This window comes from Oryctolagus cuniculus, chromosome 2, assembly GCF_051225735.1.
Source record: "Oryctolagus cuniculus isolate XC-2025 breed Fujian yellow rabbit chromosome 2, ASM5122573v1, whole genome shotgun sequence".
NCBI lineage: Eukaryota > Metazoa > Chordata > Mammalia > Lagomorpha > Leporidae > Oryctolagus > Oryctolagus cuniculus.
In genome coordinates, this window is record NC_142868.1 from 111,390,185 (window position 1) to 111,400,035 (window position 9,851).

General features: G+C 43.5%; 1 protein-coding gene across 2 annotated transcripts in view; it reads right to left on the reverse strand.

Annotated features, from left to right (window-relative positions):
• The window catches only part of IL33R (interleukin 33 receptor), a 35,639-nt gene extending 31,854 nt beyond the window's left edge, over nucleotides 1-3,785 (reverse strand). The window contains exon 1 of one of the 2 annotated variants that reach the window (XM_070069682.2): nucleotides 3,581-3,785. The gene's annotated coding sequence lies outside the window, so the exon portion shown is untranslated. The remainder of the gene's footprint in view (nucleotides 1-3,580) is intronic. The other variant, XM_070069680.2, reaches the window with a different exon arrangement.
• Nucleotides 3,786-9,851: the final 6,066 nt, after the last annotated feature.

The following is a 9,851-nucleotide window of genomic DNA, read 5'->3' on the forward strand; positions in this document are numbered from 1 at the left end:
TCAAGAAAAACATGAAGTCAAAATGAAGATATAGCAATTTTGAGCATCACGACCCCAATTCTCTCAATGTTCTGCTTGAGGAGAGAAAAAAGACAAATTCACAACTGAATGCTCAGTTTACCTCTCACACTCACAATTCCCACATTGTTGAGGAAACTTGTCCTGAACACGGATGTTGCAGCTTTGATTTTCTTTAGTTTTTCGAGGTGGCTACTCAGAGGGTGAATACAAGACATTCAGATACTATTCTGATGCAGCCTGGGTTCCTTTAGCCAATCATGCACCCAAAGATGGGTGGTGTTTTCTGAGTAACCAAGGATCCAGGACAAATAGGAGTTTTAGAAAGTAGTGACTGGCCCCAGGCAGGAAGGCTGTGGTATGGGGAGAATGAAACTGCGTCCATACCTCTAATGCCACCAATGTGGAATTCATCAGACCCCAGTGTCTATCCCTCAGCTTGTTGTTCACTGTCTTCTCTTTGATACTGGCAAATCAACTTTTGATAAAGACTAACTCACTAAATTAACAGAGTGCATAAGAGTCAGGCAGGCCCCACAAAACCCCAAATCATAAAGATTCAATGATCACCTCTAGAGTTAACATCTCAGTGCTACTCTATTCTAAAACAATTCCCCAGAACCTGAGGCCCAGATCACACAAATCTACCCATGGACCCTAGACTGATGGGAGCCCATTTTGCTATCATAAAATACTCAAGAATCCCTTCACTGACCAAAGGAAGGCCATGAGCTCTGTGCACCAAAACCAGAGATCCATGCATGAGCTGATCACGCACTGCTCAATCTGTATCACTCAGTAAGATCCACCACTCTGAATCCATTGGGGAGTCTGGGAATTCAGCTCTAGCTACCTTGTTCTGTGCATTATAAAATCAACAGTTTCTTCCACGACCCCGATGACAGTGATTAGCTTGCTGCATGTCAAGCAAGTAGAACTGGGTGTTCTGAGGTTCAAGAGCAAGAGCAACCAGGAACCCTCGATGCATCCTTACGACCCCATTCCTTGTCCTTGGTCATAAACCTCCATCGGGATGCACTTGGGCTTTGAAGCTGGGGCTCCTGTGCCATGACTCAGCCCTCAGTCCCTCCAGGCTTTGCTAGAAGGGCCATGGGGGGATCTAGTTTCACCTTGAAATGGTCTCAAAATGGGCACCTAACACTCACACTGAAATAATAGTTACAGACGTTCTCAAAAGACATAACTGGCTTGGGTAGGGTCTGTAGCAGTTGAAACTCGGAACTATCCCTCTTCATTGAGACCAAGTTTAAACTAGTGTCCAAATCTCTGCTGCACTTTAGCAGACACCATCTTTATTCTGGTTTTCCATCAAAGCACCATCTAGTTTCATCTGAGGCTCGGTCACACCTGGCTCCAGAGCTAATCCCACATCTTTGATGCCACCATGCATGTTCAGTCTTGCTGAAGGGAGTCCAAGACCCTCACCTTCATGAGTTGAATGCCCAAGATTTCAGGCAACTCGGGTCTTGGTTGCATCCTTACTGACAGAATTAACATATGAGTTGCAGGATGTGGTAATGAGGAACATGCTTGGCTCAGGGTCTGGCAAACAGCAGAGTCTCTATAAATGATTATCACTGTTGCTGCTGCTACACTATTAGGTCTGCTGGGCACACATGTGTCCCAGACCTGTTGGAGCCTCTTCACTCCGTGCCCAGATTCCCATCATATCCCCATTTCTCCATTCGCCCCTGTGTCTGAGTCCTGTCCTCAGCTCCTATGCAGAATCCAGCCAAGTTGCCAAGTCCTTTCCCTTCCTCTTCCTGGAAACTGGACTCCTGATTGCTGCTACAGTTTTGTTCCAGTCCAGATGGAACCTTCCCTCCATGTTGCATCAGGTCCTACTTGCACACACAGATACTTGAACAATTTTAGCATCACTTCAGCTGGGAAGCACCTGCATTGCATCTCACTCATTGATGTCAGCCAGGGTCCAAGTCACCCAAAGCCTTGGAGGTCCTTTCCTTTGCAGTCGTTTGCCTCTGTAGTCTCAGAAAACCAAGATGCATAGAAGTGTGGGCAGAGAAATACAGACCCTGGTAATCATGGGGCCAAAAATGGATGCAGATGAAGAGAGTTCTCCTGCAGGAAATGCAGGCATCTGAAAGCCAAAGATATCCCAGATATGCTTGAGCTATGAGGCCACATCTCTAACCTCCTCACCTAAACAACCTATCTAAGAACAGTAAGAACCCTATGTCCCACTGGAGATCCTGTAACATTCAAATAAGCAGCCACAGGAGCCTGTCTGTAGGGCACAGAAACAGAAGTTCTTGTTGCAGGAAAGAAAATAAAAATAACAATGTTGAAGTCCAATGTCACTGTGTTCCCTGTTAGCTAGGAACCACAGTAAGTACTTTACACGCTACTAATCTTTAGTCGCTTTCACCCGACTCCTGGGGTCTGTGTGGTGACGCCGCACCTCTTGCCCCCACCATGCTCCTCCTCTAAGAACGAATCAACCTCAACAGTGGTAGTGCTACTATGCTCATTTTATAGAAAAATAACCCATAAATTAAAGAAGTTAGATAGTTTTCTAGAGGCACGCAACAAGTAAAGATAAGGGCAGGGACTGACTGCAGGTGCAAAGAAGTCTGTAGTTTTCCGTCTCAAATCCTTCTCGGAAAACCAAGTGTGATCACTATATCCATAATAGGATTTGGGAGAATGGCTTAGAGTGGTCCAGCCTCTGAATCTAGTAGGAGAGCTGCAGCAGCTAGAGAGAAACATGACTCCCATTTCTCTAGGCCCAAAAGAAGCTGGAAAGAAAAACTGATACTCAGTGGCTAAAGCCTGTGGGTCCAGTTCTGCCACCTTTGGCTTGACACACTCCACTGGGCAGCCTTTTCCAAGAGAAAAAGAGTGAAGCCACACACCAGAGGTTCAAAACAGGCAACAGAGACGGAGGTGACCTTGGACCAGCTTGTCACTCCCTACCCTCCAAACAGACTTGTCCGCGCTAATCCAATGCCTCCTCTCCACCACTCCCATCTCCCTCTGCTACAGGGAGTCTCCAAGTTGTTCAAGGAAAATGAGTATCAGGGAAAAAACGATGCTAGGGCTTTGAATTTTTTGGACCCCCAAAATTATTTTTCACTTTCATTCTTACCACAAACTTTTTGATGTCCCCTTGTGTGTGCTTGCTGAGGGATGGTTCTGATCCCGTTTCTCTACCACACAAATCTTCACTGTCAACCTGCTTGGCCAGCAGCTCCTGGCTCCATTGTCTTTCCCTCTCCATCACCTGAGTATATTCTACTTCTGCATTTTAGTGGGTTCCAGAAAACATAATTGAGGGATAAGCGCCCATTCTTTCTCACCCTCAGCTGACTTTTCTCCAATATATTAAAGTTCACATTCCATAACCCACAGACAAATTCAAGGGCCTTCATCAACCTGGAATTTGGTTTAGCCATTGGTAATACTAGTTTTCTTACAAGCAAAAAGTAATATAAATTATGATTTTTAAGTTAAACTTGTATTTTAGAATTTTCTTTCCTTTGTTAAAAGTATTTTTGAAAGATACCCCAGAGACACTTACCCTGATCCAGCCAGCGAGTGGAACTGGAGCTTTTTCTTCCTCAGCTTCCTACCAACAGAGTTTATTAACTCTAAGTGCCACCCTCACTTAAAAAAATCTCTAGTTTTCCTTATCAGTTACACAGGAACTGAGTTACTGATAAACTGGAACTGACAAATTGGGCAGTTCACAAATGTCAATTGCAGCCTTCACTACATTGTTCTCTGTTAGAAAAACCCTTGCCGAAATTCTGGTTCCAACTGTGGCACTGCCTCCAGAATGACAGAATTTCATCTCCACTGTGCTTTGCCTTCCTCGAGGGTGACTTTGACAGGCGTGGAGGGCATGTCATCTAGGTGGCAGCTGCTTCGATGCACAGGAGCAGCTGGGCAGCTCAAGCTTCCCTCTCGCTGCAGCTCCCTAACAGCAGCAGGTGCACAATTTTGCAACAAGTTTTGCTGTCCGTGTTTCAACATCAGTGTTTTGAAAACTGGCTGCGGGAGTGTCCACTGAGCTCTCATGCATGGATTCTGCACACATTGTGCCCCGCAATCTGCAGAGGCTGACAGGAGCACCACAGAGGCTAATTACCTAACCCAAAGCAGCGGCTGGTACAAGGGAAAGCCAGACTCCAACACCCCCCCCCCCATCCATGGACTCTTTCCACGAGCCCCTAGTGACAAAAGCTAGATAAGCTGCAGCAAATACAAGAAAGAATAGGGACTAAATGGAGGTCTACAGAAATCCAGAGGTTTCTGTCTCAAATCCTATATGTGTAGTAGCGAAATTGAATTAAGAGTATTCATAATGAGATTTCTGGGGCAATGGCGTATGAATAGTTTGGCCTCAGAATTTGGTAGGAGAATTATTGTGTCATCTATGGAGATGATGCTACACCTGTCCCACCTCTCACTTTTTTTTTTTTTTTGCAGATGCTTGTAATAGAGATTCAAGGACACGTGTTGCATTGTTGGAATTTCAGATAAAACAACTTTATACATGAAATTATTTTTTTCAAATTTTTGATGGCTTTCAAATAATGTGGAAGTACCATCTGCCAAAGTCCTCCCAAATCAAGGAGCTAGAGCCATGAGCTTTAGGCACAGCCTGGTTTAGGCACAGCCTGTTTCCTTTCACCAGCTGTGTGGCTGTGGCAAATTCTCTTACCTCTCTAAGTCTCTTGTGCAAAAGGTATGGTTGAGGTGTCATGTGTATTCTGTGTTAATGAATTCTAGTGCTTTGCCTTCACATATGCTCATCTTATTTCACCCAGCACAACTGTGTTTAACATGAAAACAAACCTTCAAACCGTACTTCGAAAGATGGAACTAGCGATAACATGTGCTATATCTAAATGTCACATCTATGTCAAGTCAAGAATACAATTTGCGTAGCACTTGACCTTAATAATCTTGGTCCTTTTCTTTTGTATTTTTATTAAGACCTTAGTGCCACAAAGGGAAGCAAATAACCTCTTCTCTTTACATATAGTCATCATACATAAAAAATAAAAACCCACGGCAAAGAAACAATGGTGGAATACAATTACACAGTAGACCATCTCTAGGGACCATGATTTCGAAATATGATGTCATCTATCATTTATCTTCCACTGCTAGAGAACTGGAGAAAATACACCTAAGCAATAAGTCCAAAAGTCCTTATTTATGTTTCCAACGTTGTGTTGGACACTAAGAAAGATGCAGAAGAGGGTGAGACCTGTTCCCGATCTCAAGGAGCTTAAAATGGGGGAGGGCAAAGAGAAGAGGAGAAAGATGGCGATTTCATAGTGCCAAATCTGTAATTAGACAGAAATTTGCAACAATCACATTTGTTCTAGTTTGTTCATTCATTTACTTGGTTTTAGTTATGGTGAGCTGGGGCAGGCATAACAGCATCTCACATTGGAGTGCCTGATTGGAGTCCCAATTACTGCGCTTCTGAGCCAACTCTCTGCTAATGAGCTTGAGAAAACAACAGATGATGGCTCAAGTACTAGAATCCCTGCCACTCATGTGGAATTTCAGATTCCTGGTTTTGGCCTGACCCATCCATGACTGATGAAGATGTTTGGGGAATGAACCAACGAATGGAAAATTTCTCTCCCTCTCCCTCTCCCTCTCCCTCTCCCTCTCCCTCTCCCTCTGTCTCTGTCTCTGTCTCTGTCTCTGTCTCTGTCTCTGTCATTCTGTCTTCCAACTAAATGAGTAAGTCTATTTTAAAGTTAGAGTGAGTTATTTGAGGGACTGTAGTCTTTATGCAAGCGTGGAACAGTACTTCATCTGTCTTGCATGCTTGAGCTGTAACTGTGCCCTAGTTCTCTGTCTCTTGATATCCTTTACCATCATGAGTATAATGACAGCAGTAGTAGAACTTGAACCATCTCTGCTGTGCACTGATCTTTCAAAGACACCTATGTACTTGACTGAGGTTAGAATGAATCACAACAACATTTTGAATGTTCTCACCAACACTTGTAAAATCTAAAGCCAGCATCCATCACAGTCCTTCAGAAAGTAACAAAGAAGCTCACATCTGGGGCCTGAGCAGTCACGAGTAGTCTCATGGAATTTCTCCTGAATAATCCTTCCGTCTGCAAGGGCTGTCCAAAATGTGCAATGGCAGAGACTCTCAGAGACCCACCCAGCGAGGAGAGCCTAGGCCTTTGCCCCTTCTGAGGTATCTCCTCAGGCCTAGAGTGTTTTTTTAAGGTTATTTGTTTTTATTTATCTAAAGTACATGTATGGCTATATGATAATAAGTTCATTCAGATCTTACATGATTCCATACTGGATACAAACTCTTCTCATATTCAGGAGTTCACTTGGCTGTTCTTGGTTTTGCTAAAGCCTTCATAATGGACTCTTACACACTTTGATATGATCTATAAAGATCAAAGCCTTTGGCTTATAATTACAGTGGTTTCTCTCCCTTTCTTTGCAAACTAAAAAAAAAAAAAAAGAAAAATTATAACCAGGCCTAAAAGCTAGTGTTTCAGTCTTACTCTCACTTCTATGCCCAAGTTCAGGGAGGATTCTCATTCACCTGAGAGTGAATTTGGGATTTGTGGAAATAAGAATTATGTCCAGACCATATGTTAGCCTGGAAGAAAAATAATTTTGACCTGAAAAGCCAGATTTCTTCTCTCTCTTTCTTTCTTTCTCTCTCTCTTCTTCTCTCTCTCTCTCTCTCTCATTCACACACACACACACACACACACACAAACACATTTATCTCTTCCTTCTCTAAAAGAAAAGAGTGGTTTCTATAAGACACATTTCCATCTCCCAACATTTTCACAAGCTCCACAAGTTTTCCGTCAGCCTTGGGTTGTTTAAGCAAAAGAATGAGCAATTGTGTGGCTAGAAATTGTGAGCTCTCAGTAAACGGTACCTTGAGTAGGTGTGGCAGCCAGCCTCCAAGATGGGCCCCAGTGAGCTCCACCTGCTGGTGTTCAAACCCTTGAGTTGTCTGCTCAGACACTGTGCCATGGCAGTGTATGTGTGCTTACTTTTCAGAAGCTTAACTAAAATTCCAGAGAGGAGCCACTTAAGAGGGAAGAGCTTTGGCCTGCAGTTTGGAGGTCCAAAGTCTAAAGTCAGGTGGCCCCATTAGTCTGGGATTTGGTGGAGGCAGCTGGCAGAGAAGGTGCTGACAAAGGGTTGCATGGTGAACCAGAGAGACAGGAAGAGGCTGGTAGAACACACCGTCTAATAAAAGAACAACTTTCTGAGGACATGGCCCCCAGTGAGCTGAAAATCTATTAGGCCCACCTCTAAGATGCTCTAATTAGATTGGGTCTCCACTCTTACTCCACTAACATTAGTGCAATGACCACTAACAAGAGACTTTGGGATTTAAATATGTGATCTGGGGGAGCCAAATCCTGTTGAAACCCTAATACAATGTAATGTAAAACTAAGAGATTGCATGCCATTTCCAAGTTAGGTTATAAAAGGCACCCAGTATCTACCTAGGTCTGCCTCTCTTGAATCACCCACCCCAATAGAAGACCAATCATGAGCAAACCTATGGAGTAAAACCTCCTGGGAGGGCCGGCGCTGTGGCATAATAACCGTTCTCCACCTGTGGTGCCAGCATCCCATATGAGTGTGGATTCATATCCCGGCTGCTTCTCTTCCTATCCAGCTCCCTGCTAATGTGCCTGGGAAAGAAGTAGAAGATGGCCCAAGTGCTTGGGCCCCTGCACCCATGTGGAAGATCAGAAAGAAATCCTGGCTCCTGGCTTCAGATTGGCCCATCTCCAGCTGTTGTGGCCACTTGGGGAGTGAACTAGTTGGTGGAACACCTTTCTCTCTGTCTGTACCTCTACTTCTCAAATAAATAAATAAAATCTTAAAACAAAACAACAACAACAAATACCTCCTGCCCACAGCCAAATGAGTGAGTTTAGAAAGAAATCCTCCTGGTTCAATCAAGTCTTCAGAAATAACCAGTGATGGTCAACAACTTGACCACAGCTTCCTGAGAGACCCCGAGGCAGAAGCACCCAACAAAGTCACCCAGTTTCCTGACCTTTGGAGACTGAGTGAGGAAACAGGTGTTCCTTGTATAAACTGCTATATAATAGGCGTAATTTGTTACACAACAACAGATACCTAAACACAGGCCTATAACTATTTTCCTTTTGGATCTAACACCAAGAAAGTAGAAGTCATGAGTAGTTCCTGGTATGAAATGATGAGCTCATCATTGTTATTGAATCATATTCACATTTCTCTTACAAGGCTGCCAAAAATTCAACTTCTACTCAGTGGGTCTTTTGGGGTTTGTGTCATTGGGAAGCCATTGCTGCTATAACTGTGGGGTTTCTATTATCAGAGGAAACTTCTGGTGTTACAGACTGTTCCCATAGCCCTTAAGAGCACTTCTTCCCTAGTCTAATCAGATAAAGCATATGGCCTTCTATGTATGTATTCTAGATCAATACATCGATCAGAAGAAGCAAAGTCATGTTGTCATGGAGAGCACATCTTATCAGACTGCCCCTGAAATATGGGTGTGCTCCCATTCAGTGTGGTCACCAGTGGTATCTGGAAGATTCCAAGGGGACAGGTCTTTGCAGGTAGTGAAGAAACCCCAGGGCTGCCAGGAGTGCAGTGAGAAGGCAGCAGAGGTTGGGGTAGGAGAAGCAAGGGCTTGGGATGGCAGAGGCAAGGGCAGAGCTAGGCCTTGGGCAGGGGCTGTGACTTTGGTGAACAATGCTCTTCTACTTCATCAGAAATGCTCCTGTGATGGATAGCTTCCTGTTTTAGCGACCTTGGCTTCCTGAAATCTCAAACCCTTTGCCTTATAAGACAGCGAAGGCATAAGGGGAAAATGTGATCTGTAGGTCATATTTCCCGTATCTGCCCTGGGGGGTGGCTTTTGTTCTCTGCTGCCTTCTAACAATGTAAGAGCAGGAGAGAAAAGGTTGGTTTGTGGATCGTGTTTTCTCTCATTCTTTCCTGCTATTTAAGTACATGTCAACATTTTCCATCATGGTTCAAAGTCTTCTAAAACCTAGAGATCCTAAAACTTCCATCTGGGACTGATAAAATTTAAAGATGTAATTAATTTACTGAAATTACCCAATCCTATAAATATGCATGACAGATTTTCCCATGAGTTTAAGTCCAGCTATTTTGACACATTCTAAGAAAATTTTTACTTAAAAAGAAAAAAAATTATTGTGGAAAGAGGAAATTAAAAAAAGGAGGGGGTAGGGTTTGGAATCCACAGAGCCCGGACAGCTGAAATTTTGGGAAGCCATTGTGGTCATCCACTTAAAATTGTTTTGTTTCAAGATCTGTTCTGTTCTCTTGAAATCAAGTTTTCCAACAGATGACACATCTTTTTAAAAACAGCAGTTTATTTGTCAACGTAACTTGTGTAATACACAGCACATAATATCTAATAGGACTGGTCTGACGCACAAAGCACCGGAATGTTGAGGAACCACAGTCATTTTAACATCATGTATTCTGACTGTATAAGTAATGTTTAGTGAAAAGAGAAGTTTAAATGTATACAAAATCGTAAACATACTCTAAGCATTAGGGTCAGTACTCAATAGATGTCCCTGCATCTAAACAGCAGCCAGAATCAATGGGAAACGGGAACCCAATGCTTACTGAGTACTTGCTACATGGCCGGCAACTTTCTATTGAGTCACTCTGTCACGCAACATGGCGTTTCCACAGCCAGGCATGATGGGAAGTGCGGCATGAGGTCCATTTTGCTTGTTTGTTTACCCATTTTCATTTCATATCATGGAATTCTTACCGTACTC